The sequence below is a fragment of the Eptesicus fuscus genome, chromosome 18 (assembly GCF_027574615.1).
Source record: "Eptesicus fuscus isolate TK198812 chromosome 18, DD_ASM_mEF_20220401, whole genome shotgun sequence".
NCBI lineage: Eukaryota > Metazoa > Chordata > Mammalia > Chiroptera > Vespertilionidae > Eptesicus > Eptesicus fuscus.
In genome coordinates, this window is record NC_072490.1 from 51,742,741 (window position 1) to 51,765,112 (window position 22,372).

The following is a 22,372-nucleotide window of genomic DNA, read 5'->3' on the forward strand; positions in this document are numbered from 1 at the left end:
TTAGTGCCATTGAACTTGAGATTATAAATTGAGGTCATAGTTCCTCTGAGATTATTTTCCTTTGTTTTAAAAGCAAGATAATTACCTAATGGATCTACTGGACAATAACTAGATAATAAAACCATTTATGTCAGGTACAACATAAAACAATTGTACATATTCCTTCCTTGCATACAGTGGGCCACAACCACGTGAAGGAAGCAACATTAATTTCCTACAGTGCCAAGATGAACTTTTCTGATCAGCAGTAAAACAGGAATGCATGGACCTATGTCCTGTGACATGGTCAGTACTGTGGTCATTTTTATAGCTAATTCTTCCAGAAACCTATAAAGCAAGGTGGCCGTGGGAATGATGAATTTACAGGCTGTAGGAAATGTTGGCTTGTTATGTCCAGATTAGACCCTGAAGGGTTATTGTTAATATTTTGCCTTGGGGAGAGGAGTTAATGAAGATCTATGTTCATGTGCAGGAAGAAGGCATGCCAAGGGAAATAGAAACACTTTACATAGTTTATAATAGTACCTTAATATTAGTTACCAATTATGGTGTCAGATGGTACTAGACTTATTGGGGTGATCACTTCGTAAGTACTAGTATATAAATGTGTAACCACTATGTTGTTCATCGGAAACAATATAATAGTGTATGTCAACTGTAATTGAAAAATAAATTTAAAAAAATCCAAACTCTTATTGAATCAAGTGTAAAATTATATATATATATATATATATATATATATATATATATATATGTTACCAATTCATATACAGCTAATGTTTTATGTAGTTGGTAATATTGCAAAATAGGTGGCAAAATAGATTTGGTGTCAGGGAGAGTGAAATAAAATCCTGATTTTGCTACTTAAGAAGCAATGTGAGCCCTAGCCAGTTTGTGAAGTGGTTAGAGCACTGGCTCGCAGACCAAAGGGTCCTGGTTCGATTATGTTCAAGGGCGTGTACCTTGGTTGCAGGCTCGATCCCTGGTCTTAGTCAGGGCACATGCAGGAGGCAACCAATTGATGTGTCTCCCTCACATTGATGTTTCTTTTTGTCTCTTCCCCTCCCTTCCACTCTCTCTAAAAATCAATGGAAAAAATATCCTTAGGTGAGGATTAACACACACACACACACACACACACACACACACACACACACACACTTTGACCAAATTATTTAAATTCTCTAAATTTTAGCTTCTTCATTAATCAGTGTAACAATGTGTCTCTTTCTTGGGTTTAATGGGCTTAATGAGTTAACACATGGACTGAAGTGTCCGGGTTCGATCCAGACCAATACCTGATGTATTATAAGCATTCACAAATAGAGATAATATGAATAAAATAACATGAATGTACTATGATTTCTAGCAGGCTAGAGTTATATTAGACCTGGATACTTAGTATAACTAAACTGTTGTAAGATACTCGTTAAATTTGTGGGTGGTTGATTTTTTATCAAGGTCTACAGAAACAATAATACTAGTGGCCTGGTGCATGAAATTCGTGCATGGGGGGGTGGGGGGAGGGGTGTTCCTCAGCCTGGCCTGCACCCTCTCCAATCTGGGACCCCTTGAAGGATGTCCTACTGCCAGTTTACAGGGATCGGGCCTAAACCCCAGTCAGACATCCCTCTCACAATCTGGGACTGCTGGCTCCTAAGCGCTCACCTGCCTGCGTGCCTGCCTGCCTGATTGCCCCTAACCACTCTGCCTGCTGGCCTGCTCGTCCCTAACTGCCCCCCGCCACCGGCCTGCTTGCCCCCAAATGCTGCTCCCCACCAACCTGATCACCCCCAACTGCCCCCCATGCCAGTGTGCACACCCCCAACTGCCTCCCCTGCTGGCCTGCTCACCCCCAACTGCCCCCCCCTGCTGGCCTGCTCACTCCAAACTTCCCCCCCCTGCTGTCCTGATCACCTCCAACTGACCTCCACTGATGGCCTGCTTGCCCCCAACTGGCCCCCCTGCTGGTCTGCTTACCCCCAACGGCCCCCGCCCCCCACCAGCCTGATCATCCACAACTGCCCTCCCCTCTTGGCCTCTAACCGTCTCTACCTCGACCCTGCCACCATGGCTTTTTCCAGAAGAACGTCCAGAAGGTCTCCTGGAAGGTCTCCCAGTCTAATTAGCATATTACCCTTTTATTAGTATACATAGAGGCCTGGTGCATGGGTGGGGGCCGGCTGGTTTGCCCTGAAGGGTGTCCTGGATCAGGGTGGGGGTCCTGCTGGGGTGCCTGACCAGCCTGGGTGAGGAGCTGAGGGCTGTTTTCAGGCTGGCCACACCCCCTTCAGGGTGGGGTTCCCCACTGGGGTGCCTGGCCAGCTTGGGTGAGGGGCTGATGGCTGTTTGCAGGCTGGCCACAGCCCCCAGCGACCCAAACTCCCAGCCCCTCCTTTTTTTTCTTTTTTCTTTTTTTTTTTCAGCGCCTCCTTGAGCAGAGGCCAGGGCCAGCTGGAAGCAGGTATCTGGGATTTATTTATCTTCTATAATTGAAACTTTGTAGCCTTGAATGGAGGCCAGGGCCGGCCAGGGTGGGCGGGAAGCTTGGCTTCCTCCATCACTGGGGGCAACCCAAACCTGCTCACTCCAGCTCTGTGGCCATCACCATCTTGGTTGGGTTAATTTGCATACTCACTCTGATTGGCTGGTGGGTGTAGCGGAGGTACGGTCAATTTGCATGTTTCTCTTTTATTAGATAGGATATTCCATTGACTCTAAGATGTGCATTTTTAAATATTTAAATGAGAGGCAGTGACTTTGTTGGCACAACATATCAAAACTTGTGAAAAGGATAGTGGAAGCTTAAAAGAAAAGCCCAGACCCAATAATAGAGCATTCTTTTAAGAAATGCTACATCGCCAATGTTCTCTGATGTGGAGGATGACATTGTGAAACAGACACAGGGATCCTTATCTGCAAAACCATTCAGAGGAACCAGACTCTAAATGGGAAGTTCTAGAAATATCTCTTTCCACTTATGCTATTTACACTTACCATCTCATAAATATACACAACAGTAATGTTAAAGTATATGTCAAACTAGGCCTATTTATTGAATAGAGCACTTTCAGATCAATCTAAAATAAAAATTCTAGTGATAAAGAGTTGTGTCATAGTTTTGTTGTCTTTGTCATATTACCATGTAAATAATGGAACATCTCATAACGGATGATAAGTTAGCTTTACTGCAATACAGTAAATAAGAATGTATGGACAGTCAGGAGAATTTAAAGAGGTTAGAAAACTGAGTTAATAAAGGCAGACCTACCTGGGTTCAAGTTTTAGCTCCTCCATTTCCAGTTATATTATCTTCAGGAAAATGTCCATCCCTCTGAGCCTCTGTAAAATGACAATTTTACCTAAATCATTATTAGGTAAGTGAAATAATATAGGTGAAATTATTAACATAATACTGTGCAAGTACTTTGTATGAATCCCTTTCCATGTCCCGCGTGGTTCAGGGTTCCGGTTCAGGGTTTGAGTTCTGGAGAAGGGTCGCACACAAATGAAAGGAGATTTGAAGAAATTCAATTTGGCGAAATGGGGGGCCAGGCGGTAGTCCAACTCTAGCGGGAGAACTACCCTCTGCTCTGGCCCTGTTATCCCTTTTATTGAGGCTATGGGGAAAACACCTTAGGCAGGAAATAAAAGAAATATACACAAGATAAACAGAGGTGGAGGCTGCTTCAGCTAACAATGTTTAATCTAAAGGGTGAGTGGTTAGAGCAATTTAATGTTGTTCACAGCCTTCCTGGCTTCCTGTCCACATCTCTCTATTAGTGAAACAGTAATTGGTTTCCAGCAGTACTTCAAGACTGTAATAAATTATCGATATTGTTATTATGATAATAATCTATTATTTTATTTTTTAAAAATCAAACTATTTTCAGAGACTTGTCACATCATATAATGGAAAGCTATGTGTTATATCTATCAACTAACCACATAAAATAAAAATATACATTTATAAATATTTGCATAAGTTACAAATTAAGCTTTTGTGATTTTGTTTAAGCATGATATAAAAATGAATGAATGGGTAGTCATCATAATTGAAAAGTATATTTATAATGATCTGATTTAAAATGTCAGTTAAGTGCCCTACTCAAAAATGTAAGTGAGGTAAAGACAAGTAGCCATCTTCTAGCTGAAAATGGAAAACAGGAGAAATAAGTGGATGCTGATCAAAAACGTCAGGCCATGTATACTAAGGACCACAATCATCATCAACTGGGAACTGGGGTTTCCAACATAAGACTTAAACTAGGAGACTTAAAGGCAGGTACACTAACCTTACAATTGAACTGTTACATCTCTGAACAATTATGAAGAATGCTCTAGGGTGAATAGTAGTAGGCATCACTTCACTTAACAACAGTTAATGCGATGATAGTGTGTTATAGATACAGATGCCTTTCTGAAGATCCTCCTTCATTGATTCTCAAATTTAAGATTCCTTTTAAAGAAAAAAGAAGTGTGATTCTCTGATGTTGACTTAAATTATTTTATTATAATGTTACTTAAATGTATACATATAAAACTTAACATAAGCAATGGCGAAGTTAAATAGAATCCGAGAAAAAAATAAAAGCAAAACAAAGCCAATAAAATTAAACTTGAATGCATTTGTTAAATGTAATTGCTGAAGTTGTTTGGCTGAGACCCAGTAACTGCTTGCAACATGAGTAGGGTTCTGACGGCACAAAGATTCCAAAGCAATCATAAACCCAACCGCCAGCAAGCACGCGGCGATAGTTATCTTTTGCTTTGTAACAAATGCCACAAAACTCAGTGGTGTAAGACACCAACAATCTTTTCTTCCTCATGGTTTCTTAGGGTCAGAAACCCGGGAGAGGCTCAGCTGGTAGTTCTGGCTTGGAGTCTTTCATGGGGTTGTCGTCAGATGGTGGCTGAGGCTGGGTCATCTTTAAGTCTTCACCACTCCCAGGCCTCAGAGCTGGGCTAGAGAGACTTGGACAGCTTCGGCTCCTCTAGCAACTTCTATGCAGTCTTTCTATTTGGTCTGTGCAGCGGCAGCTTCAGGAGAACCAGATTTCTCCAGGATGCTCCTGGTGTGTGCCCCAGAGAGCGCGGGTGGAGTCCTATCTCCTTTCCTAGCCTAGCCCCGGAAGTCATGCAGGGTCCCTTTGCCTCACTCTGTTCATTAGAAGCAAGTCACAAAGTCCCGCCTGTGTTCAAGGGAGGAAGGGAACTTAGACTCCACGTTTTGAAGGGAGGAGTGGGAGAGGATTTGCAATACATTAAAAACCCTCCAGGTATTGAAATCACGTGGCTATATTCAATTTTAAAAGATTCATGTGCATGACTCAGTATGTGCTTTCATCTCTTTATAAATCTCAGAGGGAATTCACAGAACCCTAATCAAAGGTCAGCCAACCCCCACTGGTGTGTGGACCTCAATTTGAGAAAAACTCAGTTTATGTACCAGTTAAATGGCATGGAATGGAGGTTTGCTTAAGTCGCGGGGTAGGAGATAATCTACTTAAAGAAACAGTAAGAGAAGAAAAGACAACCGGAAAGTGTTTTGGAAACTAGTGAAGCTGAAGAACTTGTGTGCCTGGATGACTTTTGTCTTTATAAGAGCCTTTCCCATGTGCTGAAGGATGGTTGAGGGCCCACTCCACAAGTAGCTGGGACTTGGTATCAGCATCCTTCAGTGTTCCTTCATGACCCAGTAAATATCAGTCATAGTAACAAAACGCTCTTTTAGGTGCTGGGGATATGGGAGTGAAAGTAATACAGTCTCAATCCTTGGGGGTCTTATGGGTCTAGGGGGGGGGAGGTAGGCATTAAGAAAATTATTACAGATATAATCAAAGCTACCAAAAAGAAAATCAGAAGGTTCTATGGAGATGCTAAATTAGTTGGGGAGGAGACTGGAACAGAGAATGACCTGTAAGCCAACACGCAGAAAAGGAGAAGGAGATAACTAGATGGAGGGGAGGTAGACGGGGGGTTTTCTGGCTTTTTTAAATATATGCTTTCAACCACTGAATATCTCTTGCTTCAAACATCATACAAGAAAATTGTGGCTACCACTAAAGAGATGTCTGGACCATAAAAGAATGTTGGTGGGTAGAATATGAATATGCTTATCATTCATATTTTTAAATTATTTGGTGACCTGCAAATGCTGGTAAGGCATGAAGGGAAGCAGATGTTCAAATGGCTTGAGTGCGTCCTCTGTATTCATCATCTCATGAAGGCAGACCATTGGTTTGCAGATTGGCTAGCTGTGCACAGGTGACGCACGCTGGGGATTCCAGGCAGCAGAGCTTTGTGTCCATCAATAGTTTGTCCAGCTCCGTTGCTAAGGAGTCAGGAGAGCAGCTCACCTCCCATTGACTTCAGAAGGAGCCTCGGCCTGACGTCTCTCATTTCACAGCTTTGCTTTCCTTCTATTTCCTTTGTTGTTGATAGGTCTCCCAATACTTGAAGAAAGGCTCTGCTATTCCCCCCAAAAAACAAGGGCCCTGAGAGTATGGTCAGTTGGTTGGAGCATCATCCCGTGCACTGAAAGGTCATGGGTTCTGTTCCAGCTCAAGGCACATACCCAGGTTGAGGGTTCAGTCCTAGTTGGGCCGCATATAGGAGGCAACCAATCGATGTTTCTCTCTCACATTGATGTTTTATTCTTGTTCTCTTTCTCTCTCCCTTCCTCGCTCTAAAATCAATAACAGTATCCTTGGGTGAGGCTTTAAAGAAAAACCTTCATGCTTAAAACACACACACACACACACACACACACACACACACACACACACAACACAGAAGGAAGGGGAAGGGCAGACCCTTCTTGCCCCTGGCTGACAACTCAGGTGCCTGAACATCCGTCTCTATGGGGAGGGGGTGTGGTAAACCACACCGAAGGGGATGAAAAGGCTTCCTCAGAGTTCCCCATGCCAGGGCTGAACTTTCTCCTCTCTGGCCCCATGTTGTCTTGGGCACAGTTGGCATAATTAGCTTTCATCTAACTCTTATATTTGAGATAACAATTTTATCCCAAATGACTGAGATGTGGCCTGCAATTCACCCACGAAGTTGCCATTATCTGGAGGGAAACAGTCTGTGTGCTGGCTTTGTGTTAACGAAGGGCTCTGAGGAGGGGGTGTGACTAATTAGAACGGAAGTTGGCCACAGGGACAGACATTACCCTTTAATTTCTGAATTAAATTGTGGAGAGGTCCAAGAGTCCTGAGGGGAGAAGGGTCTAGTCTCAGGATGGTACAATTTGCTAACTCGTCTGGACATATTCTTTTATTTTTAATCCTCACCTGAGGATATTTTTCCCATTAATTCTCTCTCTCTCTCTCTCTCTCTTTTAGAGAGAGTAAAGTGGGGGGGAGAGAGACATCAATGTGAGAGACACATCGATTGGTTGCCTCCCGCATGCACACCTCCCTCCCCCACTCCCATCCAGGGGCCGGGGATCAAGTCTGCAAGTGAGGTAGGATGAGGTACATGCCCTTGACCGGAAATTGAACCCGCAAACCTTCAGTGGTCGGGCTGACCCTCTCACCACTGCAAAGGAGCAGGTGTGGCAGAGCTGGCTTTCAGGGCAGCTCCTGTGACTCGCCATGTCATCTCCCTCAACCTCAGTTTCCCCATCAGGTTAAATGATGTTTGAACTTCTTTCAGTCATTTTTACAATTATAAAGCCATAATTCCAGGCACTGTTTTTGGTTCTTAACACACAAAATTTCAATGTGAGGGGGAAAATGGGTACATTGGTAAATTACAATTGGTTATATGGTGGTTGAAATCTTGAGAATTTAGTGGCCCATTTCATTGAAAGGTCCAGGAAATGTGTTGACTTCAGGCTTTGCTAGTTCAAGTTGCTTAAATATTTTCATGAGGACTTGCTCTCTCTCTCCAGCTTTCAACCCATTTCTACTCTCTTTTGGCTTTATTTTCAGGGAGATTTTCCCCAAGTGGTGGTTAAGAAGTCTACTAGCAACTAGGCTTTCATTTTATCAATTTCTCAACCCCAGCAGACGAAGAACGCTTCTATTTCAAATCATGCCTGCAAAATCCCAGGTCTCATGGCCCAGCCTGAGGTATGTGCCCTTCTCTGAATTCCACTGAGGCCAAGGGACACAGAGCTCTGACTGGCTGCGCCCAGGCCACAGACCATCCCCTTGAGCCAAAAGGGAGTATTAAATTCAAACTTCGCACATTAACAATAGGGGGAAGGTTGGGTGCCCCACAGAAATTTGGGGGTTTTGTTCCCAAGTGAAGGCAGTCAAATCCAGCTAGTCCCATTCCAAACAAGGATTTAGAATAAAGAAAACCATCCACACACAGGCGCCCACAAAGATTTATCTGGAAACGGTAGTGAAGCAGGAAAAACAAGGTGTTCATTTTGATGAACCATTTTGATGTGCTCTGTCTCGGGGGTTCACTCGTCCAGCAGGCCTTGTCTCTGTTGACTTGCTCTGAGCCTGGTGTTGAGCTAGGAGCTGAGCACACGGAAGGAGCAGGCCCTCCTGGCCTCCTGGCCAGTGTCTGACTGAGAGGGGAAACATGCCACAGCTCTGTTATCTTGCTCTCCAACAGGGATTTCTACATTCTAGCGTCCTTCTCAAACAAGCCACAGATCTGCTTCTTGCCCTTTGAAAGCTGATGGCTCCGCTTCCAAGTACCGTTGCTGGGAGGCAGATTATGAAACGGGATGCGCTGTCAGAAACGCAGGTATGAAATCTGAACTGCATGGCCTCCCGTATACCCCACCAGCTCTCTGCCGAGGGCGCCTTTCCCTTCCCCAGGTGTAAGGACAGAGGGCCCATTGTCCTGGGGAGCCTATAAGATAAATAGAAAGATCGAGTCCTTGCTGGTTAATCTGCTGGTGATAAAGAGTATTGTTTTATCTCCTGCCATCTCCCTGTTCCAGGGGATGAGTTCTATTGTGACACAAAGTCTGCTTTGTCTTCCCAGCCCAGCCAGACGTTTAACCTGACCTTTCATCTAACCTCGGTCATCACAGCCTGGGCAAAGCTGGTTGGTCTTATGCATTGAGAGGATGTCATCGAAAGAGATGTCACGATGTTGAAAAACAGTGCGAGTCTCTTCTGCTTTAAAAAAAAAATACTTTTTTTGGAGCAGTTTTACTATTGACAGAGAAATTGAGTGGGAAGTACAGCTCCCATCTCCTCCCTCAGCCTGCTCCCCGCCCCACGGTTCCCTGTTATTCACATCTTACATCCGTGTGCAACTGACGAGCCAATAGTAATACATTATTATGAACTAAAGTCATTGTTTACATGAGGGCTTACTCTTTACACTGCGCACTCTCTGGATTGTGACAAATGTACAATGACGTGAGTTCACCGTCACAGTCTCACACGGGGTAGGTTCGCTGCCCTTCACTCCCGTGTCCCGTGGTTTGCTGTCTCCCCAGGTTTGCCTTTTCCAGAATGCCAAGTCGTGGGACTCCTACAGTGTGTAGTCTTTTCACTTGGCAGTATGCATCGGAGGTTCCTCCATGTCTTTTCATGGCTGGATAGCTCATTTCTGTTTATTACTGAATAGCTTCTGCTTAATATGTAAAGCTTCCAGTGAATGAAAGCAATGGAGTTGCCGTACCTCTCACTTCCCCTTCACCGGCATCTCCATGATCCTGAGAGATTACCAGCCATCTCCTATGTTTTGAAAGTGAGCCCGCTGTGTGTGCTGTTTGAAAGAAGCAAATGCAGACCGGCTTCAAGTACTTTCCGCGAGGCTGCAGAAATAAAGAGCAAACTCCAGCATTTCAATCACAGCCAAACGAGAGAAAGTCTGTTCAGGCTGAGGCAACCTTGGTGTTCTTAGCATTTTATCCAGAATAATTTATATCCATAGACTTCGTGTTTTCCCTAAAATAAATGATTTCCTAATTTTTTTCTTCTGAGGTCCCATTACTTGGTTAGTAATATCATTTGTTTTTAATACATGAAGCAAACATTTTTCTTTATTTACATTTCCTGAACAGAGTCCACTTGGGCCACACGAAGAGGACCTCCCACTCACTCAGCTGGTATTTGACAGTCATGCAGGTACAGGCTTTAGAATGCTAGGGAGTGAGTTTGTGTCCCGACTCTGCCCCTGACTTCCTGTGTGTCTTCTTACAAGTCATTTCTCCTATCTCCGCCTCAGTTTGCTCTTCAGTAAAACACAACTAATGGTGGACTCTTCCTTGTAAGACTTTTAAAGATAGGGAAGGAGATAAGCCTTGGAGAGCGTTAAGCAGTTTCAATAACAAAAAACTTCCTCAAACGTCATCCTCACCACCCGAGGCAACTGGCCTTTGTGTGTAGAGGAAATGCTGAATACAGTGTAGATGCTCATTAAATTATTCCTGACTGATCAAGGGGGCAGAGGAAGGGCAAATCCTATCACGTGCGCTCTCGGAGCCACAGTCCAGGAAGCGACTTAATTGGGGTCAAGCCTGATGGCAGCGATTAGGCACCCTGTGCAATCTTATGGAACCAAGGACACCACTTCCAGTACCTTTTGTCTCTGCCTCACATTCTCCTCTCTCCACCCTCAGAAAGTCCATTTCCTGAGCAAGTGCCAGTGACACTGAGGGTCCTTCTGACTTTGATTTAATTTAGCTTTAAATCCTAGCTCTAGAAATCACCTCTCTCTGTGTCTATACCCCTCAAAGACCTAGCCTTTCCCCCAAGTAATCAGCAACCCCTGAGGCAGCAGAAGACAGGATCCCGGACCTGACTAATGGTCATGGGCCTGGACCTCCGGCAGGATAGAGATAGCATCCTGACCTGGGGTGGTTTCAGCCCTAAGGCGGAATGGCCTGCTGGCTGCTTCCCCATGAAACAGACAGAGAGACAAGGGGACAGACCTCAGAGCTGTCCTCACCATCTGAAGATTCATCACCCTCACCTCACCTCTGAGGACTCAGCTCCCAGCACATCCCGAATCCCTAACCCACAGTGCCTTGTGATTTTGCCTTATATGACCTGTATCTTACAGGCTACCAAGGGGTTCAGGCTTTGACATTGGCTTCCTGTTCTCCTGGGCGGTGCTATTCAGGATCAAATAGCCAACCTTCCTCCACTGCGATTCTCAGTGTTTAGTGTTTGGCTCTGCTAGGGCCGGGCGGACCAGCTCTCTGTGCTTCACCCTGGCGTTGGTCAGGTGACTGGAGGACAGCCTGGTTTCCAGGTTTAATGAACCATTTCCTAGAGGACAGTCTCATTCTGTCTCTCCTTCTTCCCCCTCCCCCCCACACCTCTCAGCTGAAACAACTTATCAACTAATAGTTGTTGAGATCCAATGGAGCAAGAAATCTTAATCCCGAGAGCTAAGTGTCCTGTGGGCATCATTTTTCATTTTACTTTTACTCTTTACTCACTTCCACCATTTTGCAGTGGCTAACTCCTTGCCAAAGGCAGGGTAAATAAACGCAGACACAGCCTGTCTCCCTTACATCTTTGTTTATCCATAAGCTGTCAAGGATACAGATGAAAACCCACTAAACCGTGCTCCAAGCAGTTCTACAAAGGCCCAAAGAGACCCAGGCAGGAAAGTCCATTGCGGGGGAAGAGAGCTCCTGAAATGATACCCTAGCTGGCTCCCTGTGATGGCATGAATAAAAACTAAACACACCCACAAAGGTGATCAACTGTCACAGCTAGGAGTGGACTCCTTTGTGCAAAAAAGCACAAGAAGAAAATACAGAAACTGTGCTGTGAGAAGTCTATGAGCAGGGAAAGTGCTGGAGCTGAGAGCTTAAGAGCATAGACTGAGAGCGAGAATGCGGGTTCGAGCCCCGGCTCCACCTTCCGCCTTTTCACCTTTAAGTGGAGGACAATGCATTGGACTACCCAAGCCTCACTTTCCTCATGTGTAAACTGGGATAAATTAGTATTCACCCAGAGATTATTGTTTGAAGACTTGATGAGATAAAAAATATAAAAGCGAATCGGGGAAAAAGGAGTCAGATGTAATACTTTAAACAAACAAAATAATAAAAAATAAAGCGCTTGGTAAGGCTTGGCTCTGGTAGACGTTCACTGAGACTTTTCAGAGGTCAAAAAGGACTGAGGATCAGGGCACGGAGCCGGCAGTGCTGCCCCAACTTTGCCACATCAAACCTTTTATTCCAGGGCCACCCGTGAGGTTAGTGTTCTGCAGAAAACAATTTGAGAAAGGCCACCTTAAATAGATAAGGACTCTGGACGGGGGATGTCCGTCTTGAACATCCTGGTTAGAAAGTTAAGTTTGAAAGCAATGCTTGTGGTTATTTCTGTAACTTTCGGGGCATCAGATTTTTGGATCAGGAAGGCATCCTCGATGCCATCCTCATTTCTGTGGAAAAATCTGATTTCATTCCCATCACACCTCATCACAGTAGCTTTTCTGGGACCCCAGGGAAAGCGAGGACTGCCTACTCACACTGGGTGCGAAGGACGGTCCTCCCTTTTCACCTAGCCCAGTGGTCGGCAAACTCATTAGTCAACAGAGCCAAATATCAACAGTACAACGATTGAAATTTCTTTTGAGAGCCAAATTTCTTAAACTTAAACTTCTTCTAACGCCACTTCTTCAAAATAGACTCGCCCAGGCCGTGGTATTTTGTGGAGGAGCCACACTCAAGGGGCCAAAGAGCCGCATGTGGCTCGCGAGCCGCAGTTTGCTGCTCTGTTGACTGAGTTTGCCGACCACTGACCTAGACAGCAGGCCTCTGTCTACCCCGCCCGATCCTGGGTCAGGGTTTCCCCTGTGACCCATGAACACAGAGCCAGGGCCTGCCCTGGAGGCTCAGGGAGCCTGGCAGCCGCATCTTGCCTCTGCATGCAGAGAATGAATGTTTGATGATCCACAGGAGGTGGATAATGCAAGGTGCAGGCTCACAGCTTGATTTTCCGTGTGTGTGTGTGTGTATGTGTGTGTGTTTTTAAGCAAGGAAGCTCAGCAGTGAAACTCATTTTCCACAATTCCCCAAGTGGTTTTGAAATAAATCTGTGAATTTAATCAGCCTCCTCTGTTGAGGCAATCTCTCCTAATTGGGTCCTTGTGAGGGACAAGAGACATGAGGACAAAAATACTTCATCTCTGGAAGGGAAGCCAGAGTCCCATCAAAAGGACTGACAATAAAGCTCCCATCCCCCAAAGAAATGGAGCCCAGGCTTCGGGCACCTGGGGCACCAGGCTCACACGTCCAGGTAATGTTTGTTTTCTAGTCCATCTTTCTCCTCCTTCCTGGCCAACATCAAGAAAATGAAAATCCCGAAATGAAAACCCAGTGTCTCCAGTACCATATTGGCTAGAAACCAAGTGGACTGCTAAGTAGGCATCTGGAAGTTTTCCCGAAGATTGCCATGGAGTAATGGGGAATTACATGAGAAGTGAAAGCAAAGATGGAACACAGAATCCAAACAACACCAGTTGGTTTTCTTTCTCTTTCTCTGATAGTCAATTCGCACTCCGGTGTCAATCCTGGCAGTAATGGTGGCGTTTGGAAGGGCCCCCGCCAGGAATGTGACACACACAGCTGTTGGCCTTCAGCCAGCCAAGAGACCTAGTGGAAAGAGTGGGGTGATGCTTCATGTTCCCCAATTATGGGACACATATGATCTCTGGATCTAGCTGGCATCGGTCCCAGGTGGGACAGAGGTTGAGAGAGAGCTCCTAGTATTGGAGGCAGGACTTTCTCTGAGGGGTTGGAGAGCAACCTAGATTTTTCATCTTGGAAAATGAGAGAAGCAAAGCATGCTAATTGAATTAGGAGTGGAGGAAAAGGAACAATTTCAAAAGGATGTCATCTGTCTCAACCCCATCCAACTTACCCTGGCCTTCCAGCACCCTCTCCATTCCCTGGATGGGAGAGCAGTCCCCACACGTCCTCTTGCCTCTTGTGGCCACTGGCGGTCAACAGATCGTCTTGGTGATAAAACAGGAACTCACCTGTGGTCAGCGGACACAGGTCCAAAACTGGAGGCAGGGCTGTGAAAAATGCCATCTTCCCTGCAAATCGGGCACAAACATTGGCTGGAACAACAAAAGAGCTAGTGTGCTTCAAGTCTGTAGCCGCAGGCCCTCACCAGCATGTGAATAGGGGCACTGATGGGGCAGAAATGCAATAAAATCCCAGCCTCCCTCTTTCGGCCCGAGTTGTGGTTTCTCTGCTTCCTCCCACTGGGCAGCTTCAGTATGAATTGCTCCCAAAACCAACAGTAAAATTTAACCACCACTCCTTGCAGGAAAAGAAGAAATCCTCATCTCTTTGGGGAATTTTCTTCTGGTGCAAGTCTTGCTGACTTTGGCATGCCTCTCATGCACACACACTGTGGGGGTTTCCAGAAGATCCTCCTATGCAGACCAGGGCTCTCAACAAAGTGTAGCCCCAGGACAGGGATCGGAATCACCTGAGGACTCATTAGAAATGCAAACACTTGGTCTCTCACAGTCCTACCCAATCAGCTGTGGGAGCTGGGCCCAGCCAGCCGTGTTTTCAGGAGCCTCCAGGTGCTTCCAATGCACACTTAAGTTTGAGAACCACCGATAGAGGCTGATCATTTCTCCAGAATTCCTCACATTTTCATGCCTGTGTGTTCGTCCTCCCATTCCCTGCACTTGGCATGCTTCTTTCTTTTCTGCCAAGCAGGCTCCTCCCCAAAATACCCTCTCTTATTTGTAAGCCTCCCTGACACCATCTTCTCCACCTAAGTAGAATTAATTGCCCCTTATTTGTGTTCTGACAACACTTCAGACAGCCACTAATACATTATATCACAGTCATCATATATCCATCTTCTAAACCAGGCCGAGAGAGCAGGAAAATGTCTAATAGCAAAGATTGTGTACAAAAGACCATGGGCCTATCATTAAGTTAGCTCTGGTAACACCAAAATAAAATAATAAAAATCGTGGTGAAAAAGAGGGACACTGTTTCCTTTACCTACCTCATTTCTGCCAAGTGAGATTTCAAATCTCTGGCTGAGTCTCACCTCTGACATGTGCTAGCTGTGTAACTTTGGGTGAGTCATTTAACTTCTTTGACTTTCATTCACAGTAAGGAAATGCTAATAGTATGAACCTCCATGTTTATGGGATGATTAAATTAAAAATATGTTTACAGCACTTAGCACAGGACCTGCTCAGAATAGGTACTCAGTGAATGCTGGTTGCTATTGCTAATTATAATAGTACCATCATCCTATCACTAACAACTTGCATTGTGCGTGGTACAGAGAAGGTGAGCGTACATGTTTGTGGAATTTTAAAAGATCATGACTCTAGGCTTATCTACTATACTTTCTGGGACACTTGCCACTCATATGATTAGCAAATATGACTTTACCTAGAGTGTCTCATAAGATATGCAAAAAAGAGCAGAGGACTTTTGCGTTGCCTGGTACAAGGATCAATGAATACCGAGACTCCTGCTGGAGGGTCTGTTCACCCTCCATCCACTCACACCACCGTTAAACTATGATTGGTTCTCAAACTTGATTTCACATTAGAATTACCTGGGATGCTTAAAAAGAAACAACAAAAAAACAAAAAAACTACCCGGCCATGTGGCTCAGTTGGTTGGAGCATCATCCTGTACACCAAAAGGTGGTGGGTTCAATTCCCAGTCAGGGTACATGCCCAGGTTGTGGGTTTGATCCCTGATTGGGGCACATGCAAAAGGCAACTGATCAATGTCTCTCTCTCTCTCTCTAAAAATCATTATTAAAAAATCTGATGCTTGTCTAACTCCCAAATTAATTGATATGATGTATCAATTGATATGATGTATGGACTGGGCATCAGGACTCCCAGGTGATTCCCATGTGCAGCCATAGTTTCTACCCACTGTGGCTCATGATGTGTAGTTAAGAAACTGTGAAGGTCGCCGAAACCGGTTTGGCTCAGTGGATAGAGCGTCGGCCTGCGGACTCAAGGGTCCCGGGTTCGATTCCGGTCAAGGCATGTACCTTGGTTGCGGGCACATCCCCAGTAGGGGGTGTGCAAGAGGCAGCTGATCGATGTTTCTCTCTCATCGATGTTTCTGGCTCTCTATCCCTCTCTCTTCCTCTCTGTAAAAAATCAATAAAATATATTAAAAAAAAAAAAAAAAGAAAGAAACTGTGAAGGTCTTGCCATTTTTTCATTAAATTATGATGAGACCACTGCTGGTGGTGTGAGCATAGTAAAACAAATGAAGGATCTATAGAAGTGTGCTGTAAAGTAACATTCAGGTGGGTAGGGACTTCTGGAATAGAATGATGCCTAAATCAGGAATAGCATATTGATGAAGCTGGTAGCAGCTGAACTGCCTTTAACTTTCAATTTAGTCTCCCAGTCTACACTGCTCCCCCCTCATGCCCGCACTCGGGGCAAGCCAACTTCATCCATCAATACTGCCCCAGAGGACTGGACTACAGGAAGGGAGCCTCCTGTCAGCTGGATTCTGAGCTGCGGAAACCCCGGGAAGACACTGAGCCTGCTGTCCTCTCCAGCGCAATTTAGAGATTGTCTTGGGCCTGGCACCAAGAGCTCCACGGATTAAGACTGCTTTTTGGACTCCTCATCAATTTCTGAGTGTTTCCCTCTCCTTGGTATTGCTTTTCCGATAAAGTAGCCCAAGTATGATGGCAAGAGGGTGGCTTCTTAGGACGGGGTCCGAGTGACACCAGAGCAACTCACAAAGCTTCGACTGAAAGCCACATGAGTCCTCTTCCCAGCGCCGTTAGGACCAATGATGAAGTGTGTGGGTGGCAGAAAGCGTTCATTTCTTTTTTTTTTTTTTAATTTATTTATTGATTAAGGTGTCACATATTTGTCCTCATCCCCCCATTCCCATCCCACCCCTCTCCCCACGCATGCCCCAACCCCCTGTTGAACTTAACCGTTGGATAGGCTCATATGCTTGCATACAGGTCCTTTGGTTGAACTCTCCCCCTCCCCCCACCCTCCCCTATCCTCCCTCTGAGGCCCGATAGTCCGATCGATGCCTCCTTGCTTCTGGTTCTGTTCTTGTTCCTCAGTCTATGTTGTTCATCATTTCCCCTAGACGAGCGAGATCATATGTCACTAGATATATACTTATAAGAACTGAATGTGAGACGAGCAATAATAGTTATGCTGACAGGCAAATGAATCAGTCTGTAGCGAGCTTCCCCCTGGACCAACAGTTCTTTTGAGACCCAATTTCAATGTCCAGCAGTTCCTTATGTGTACATGTCAGCACTGACCCCTCAGCTCTGGATGGTGGACATATGGTGGTAAAGGAGGTCCGACTCCCTCTGGTTTGGTCTCGGCCGGACCCAGGGGCACGGTGTCACCCGGATTAAGGGGCACGTGGCCACACCCATACCCAAGGGGCGCGTGGCCTCACCCGGGCCTGAGACCCAGCCTCACCCAGATGGATCCAGGGGCACACGGCCTCACCCGGACCCAGGATCCGGCTTCACCCGGACCCAGGGACGCTTGGCCTCTCCCAGACCCAGGGGCACGTGGCCTCACCCGGGCCTAGGTGCACGAGGTCTCACCCGGATCCAGGGACACATGGTCTCACCCGGACCCAGGGACGCTTGGCCTCTCCCAGACCCAGGGGCACGAGGCCTCACCCGGGCCTAGGTGCGCGAGACCTCACCCGGATCCCGGGACACATGGTCTCACCCGGACCCAGGGGTGCGTGGCCTCTCCCAGACCCAGGGGCACGTGGCCTCACCTGGACCTAGGTGCACGAGGCCTCGCCCAGATCCAGGGACCCATGGTCTCACCCGGACCCAGGGGCGCTTGGCCTCTCCCAGACCCAGGGGCACGTGGCCTCACCCGGGCCTAGGTGCACGAGGCCTCACCCGGATCCAGGGACACATGGTCTCACCCGGACCCAGGGATGCTTGGCCTCTCCTAGACCCAGGGGCACGTGGCCTCACCCGGGGCTAGGTGCACAAGGCCTCACCCAGATCCAGGGACACATGGTCTCACCCGGACCCAGGGACGCTTGGCCTCTCCCAGATCCAGGGGCACGTGGCCTCACCCAGGCCTAGGTGCACGAGGCCTCACCTGGATCCAGGGACACATGGTCTCACCCGGATCCAGGGACGAGAAAGCGTTCATTTCAATGGTAAAAGTGTGGGAGAGGCACTGAGGAATTTTAAAAGGTAAATAATGCCAAAATGGCGAATGGGAAAAATCAAACAGTAAACAGCCTATGATAGGCTTCACGTTGAAAAGAGAATTCCTTGTACCCATGACTTCTCGAGCTGTTACACAGCCAAGTTTCCTATAAGTCACGCTGGTAGAGAAACACCAGCTCACTCACTCTCTTCTCCCCACTCCACTCTTTTCCTTTGCTCCTCCCCCATTTCTTCTCTTCTTTTTCCCAGTAGCATTTTTAGGAGCAAGGGAATATATCGTGGTACAGTCAGCAAGGGAATATATCGTGGTACAGTCAGCAAAGAGGTGGAGAGGGAGGGGCACCTAACACTTCCTGAGCATTGCCCACATGCCAGGGGCATTATGTGACAAAATCTCCTTTAATCCTCAAAAGACGGGTGATAATATCTACTTTTTTCAAGACTGGGAAAATCAGGTTTAGGTAATAGAGTGCAAGTTTCCAAGGAGAGCCAGGATTCCAAGGCTGAGCTATGTGACTCCGAAGCGCAGTTTCTTCAGATCACACTGTGCTGGGGACTGCCCTCTCCCAAGAAACCAATGGATTCTGTGGGTTGTGTCTACAGATGGGGAAAATGGGCCCTGTGGGACCCTGGTTAGACTAGACCCGTGGTCGGCAAACCGTGGCTCGCGAGCCACATGCGCCTCTTTGGCCCCTTGAGTGTGGCTCTTCCACAAAATACCATGGCCTGGGCGAGTCTATTTTGAAGAAGTGGCATTAGAAGAAGTTTAAGTTTAAAAAATTTGGCTCTCAAAAGAAATTTCAATCGTTGTACTGTGGATATTAGGCTCTGAGTTTGCCGACCACTGGACTAGACCATCAGGGCAGGCTTGGATTTGTCTTGTACCCTAACTCCAGTCATCCTCTTCTCAACACGAGTGGGTGTGGGTTGACCCTGCGTGAACCCAAATTAACAATTAGGGGAGGGGACATCATGACCAGAGGGGCAGACCCATTCTAGGAATTAATTCTATACATTCTGCAACTTGATTGTTTCTCAGGGCAGACATTCCTTAGATCCATAGGAGAGAGAAGGGAGAGAGTCAAAGAGAGCAGAGTCCAGGTAAGTAAAAGGCCTGGGAGAACGTGTAGCAGCAAATTTAAAGGCCATCGACAATCATCACGCTCAGATTCAGGTCTCGCCAGGTCAATGCGCTGATGGAAGGAGGCTCCACTGCAGTCAAAGAGTTGCCTCTGGCCAGGCCCATTTCTCCCCTGGGGAGCGGCGGACCTTCAGCAAAGGGAATTTTGAAATAGAACCCCACATAATGAGTAAGATCAAACACAGGCAAAGGAGCCATTCCTTGGATCTGTTTGAGTTCTTGTATATTACTATCCGATAATGGGTGGGCTTTACCATTCAAAAATGGGCACCAATTCTAAAAATAATAACTTTTCATTAAAAAGCTAGGCTGTAATTTTTTCAGGGGTCAACTGGGTCCCACGCATACTACCACAGAATCTCTTTAGGATGTTGGAATGAGCTGGTTTGGTTCTATTACAGGAGAAGAGATTCTGATGTTTTCCTTCCTCTTTCTGGGGTTGTGGTGGATCAGCAGGCTTTCAAAGCTGGCGACTCTGTAACAAACATGATACCCCCACTCCATGGTGTGGGGCTGTTTTTCCAGGAGTGGGCACAGATGGTGTTTCTGTCTCCTCCAGAGAATATTTTAAATGTAAAGTGTCTGAAATAAATTATTCAACTGAGGCCAAAACAGTCTTCTGGAAAAAATCATATGTGAATAGGAAATAAGAACAGCCTGGCCTGGCGGGGGCTGAAAAAAGTTAAAATGCAGCTGGCTTTTAGAAATGGTAATATTTGTAATAATGTTTGTATTGGGAATGTAATGAGACCTGGGATTGTGGAAGGGAGCCCTGCTTTACCCAGGAAATTTAGTGATTGTCTTCTCTTCTCTTTCCTCCCCTCCCCTCCCCTCCCCTCCCCTCCCCTCCCCTCCCTTCCCCTCCTCTCCTCTCCTCTCCTCTCCTCTCGTCTCCTCCCTTATTTCCTTTTTCTCTCCTTTTCTTTTCCTTCTCTCTCCTCCTCTTCCTCCATCTCCCTCTCCTGCCATCTCTCTCTCTCTCTCTCTCTCTCTCTCTCTCTCTCTCTCTCATAACACCATGCTTTGTCAGGCTAGTGAATTCATTATTTCATTAATTCCTTCAACGAGTATTTATAGAATGCTTTATGCTGGGCACTGAGCTGAGTGTTGGGGATAAAATAATGAGCATAACAGACCCCATCCCTGTCTTTGTTGAGCTTAGAGCCTAGTGTGTATGGTAAACATTCATCAAATAATCACATATCCTATCTAATAAAAGAGAAACATGCAAATTGATTGTACCTCCACTACACCCACAAGCCACGCCCACCAGCCAATCAGGAGTGAGTATGCAAATTAACCCAACAAAAATGGCAGTGGCCATGGAGCTGGAGCCAGCTGGAGGCTTGGGTTGTCCCTAGCGATGGAGGAAGCCAAGCTTCCCACCTGCCTGCCCTGGACTCTGCTCAAGGCTACAAAGTTTCAATTATAGAAGATAAATAAATCCCAGATACCAGGGCATCCGCTTGGGTCACTGGGGGGCGTGGCCGGCCTGCAAACCAACACAGGCCCCTCACCCAGGCTGCCCCACACCCCAAGGAAACCCCCACCCTGATCCGGGACACCTTTCAGGGCAAACCAGCCGGCCCCTACCCATGCACCAGGCCTCTATCCTATCTAACAAAAGAGTAATATGCAAATTGGCCATCACTCCAACACACAAGATGGCTGCCCCCATGTGGTCAAAGATGGTTGCCCCCCATGTGGACACAAGATGGCCACCACAAGATGGCCAGCAGGGGAGGGCAGTTGGGAGGGACCAGGCCTGCAAGGGAGGGCAGTTGGGGGCGATCAAGCCTGCAGGGGAGGGCAGTCAGGGGTGACCAGGCTGGCAGAGGAGGGAAGTTGGGGGTGACTGGGCCTGCAGGGAAGGGCAGTTGGGGGTGACCCAGGCCTGCAGGGGAGGGCAGTTAGGGGCAATTGGGCTGGCAGGGGAGTGGTTAGGGCTTGATCAGGCTGGCAGGCAGAAGCAGTTAGGGGCAATCAGGAAGGCAGCAGTCCTGGATTGTGAGAGGGGTCCCAGATTGGAGAGGGTGCAGGCTGGGATGAGGGACACACACCCCCCCCCCCGCATGAATTTCGTGCACTGGGCCTCTAGTTGAATATAATAGTGCAACTATATTCAACCCAGAGAAGGAGTGATGAGATCTTAAAGTGGGTGCCTTCATCGTGGGTCAGGAGAGGCCCCTTGAGGAAGTGATACTGAGCTGAGCTAGGAAGAAATAACAATAATTGTTATAATAACAAACAGCTAACCATTGTTGAGCATTTATGTTGGGCTGGTACTTTATTATTTCAGTGCATTATGTAATTTCATTCTTATAGCAACCTTGTAAGGTAGGTGCTATTATCATCCAATGTTACAGAAGAGGGAACTGAAGCTCAGAAAACTTACACACAAGGTCACACATCTAGGACAGAGCAAATTCAGGACACAAAAGCAGGTCATACATATTCCTAATGCCTCCACATAACTGCTTCTGTTTATCATCTAGAACAGTGGTCGGCAAACTCATTAGTCAACAGAGCCAAATATCCACAGTACAATGATTGAAATTTCTTTTGAGAGCCAAATTTTTTAAACTTAAACTTCTTCTAACGCCACTTCTTCAAAATAGACTCGCCCAGGCCGTGGTATTTTGTGGAAGAGCCACACTCAAGGGGCCAAAGAGCCGCATGTGGCTCGCGAGCCGAAGTTTGCCGACTATGGATCTAGAACCTTAGCTGGGAGACCACTGAATCAATTCAATCAACGGAGTGGGTGGCTTTGCTCCTTGTTGTGAAAGTGCAGGGAGGAGCCAGGGTGCTCCTGCTGAGGTGATGGACGGTGATGGACGTGGCTGGGAAGCTCTGGGTGGGGTCGGGAATAGCAGTTTGGGTTCTAGCTTTGCCAATGCTTTGCTGTGGCCTGGACAATGGTCATGGCAGCGACCATTTTTCAAGCTTAACTGATGACCATCTCAAATTTTCAAGATACTTTCGTAAGATCAGAGTTACGTTTTCAGACCTGGATGTGACAGGTGGCAGGTAAGGAAACTGCAGCCTGGAGAAGAGGCGCCATTTGTGAGAGGGGGATGGGGCTGTGAGAGGGCGTTCACCTTGCGCAGCAGCCCTTAGCGTGGCCGGTGGACCC

At 46.7% G+C, this 22,372-nt stretch overlaps 1 long non-coding RNA gene across 1 annotated transcript; it reads left to right on the forward strand.

The window, feature by feature from the left end:
* The first annotated feature begins 228 nt into the window (after nucleotides 1-228).
* Nucleotides 229-9,137, forward strand: LOC114233300 (uncharacterized). Its single transcript, XR_008558902.1, has 4 exons — nucleotides 229-285; nucleotides 7,941-8,081; nucleotides 8,581-8,715; nucleotides 8,959-9,137. It is a non-coding gene; the product is annotated as an uncharacterized LOC114233300 (long non-coding RNA).
* Nucleotides 9,138-22,372: the final 13,235 nt, after the last annotated feature.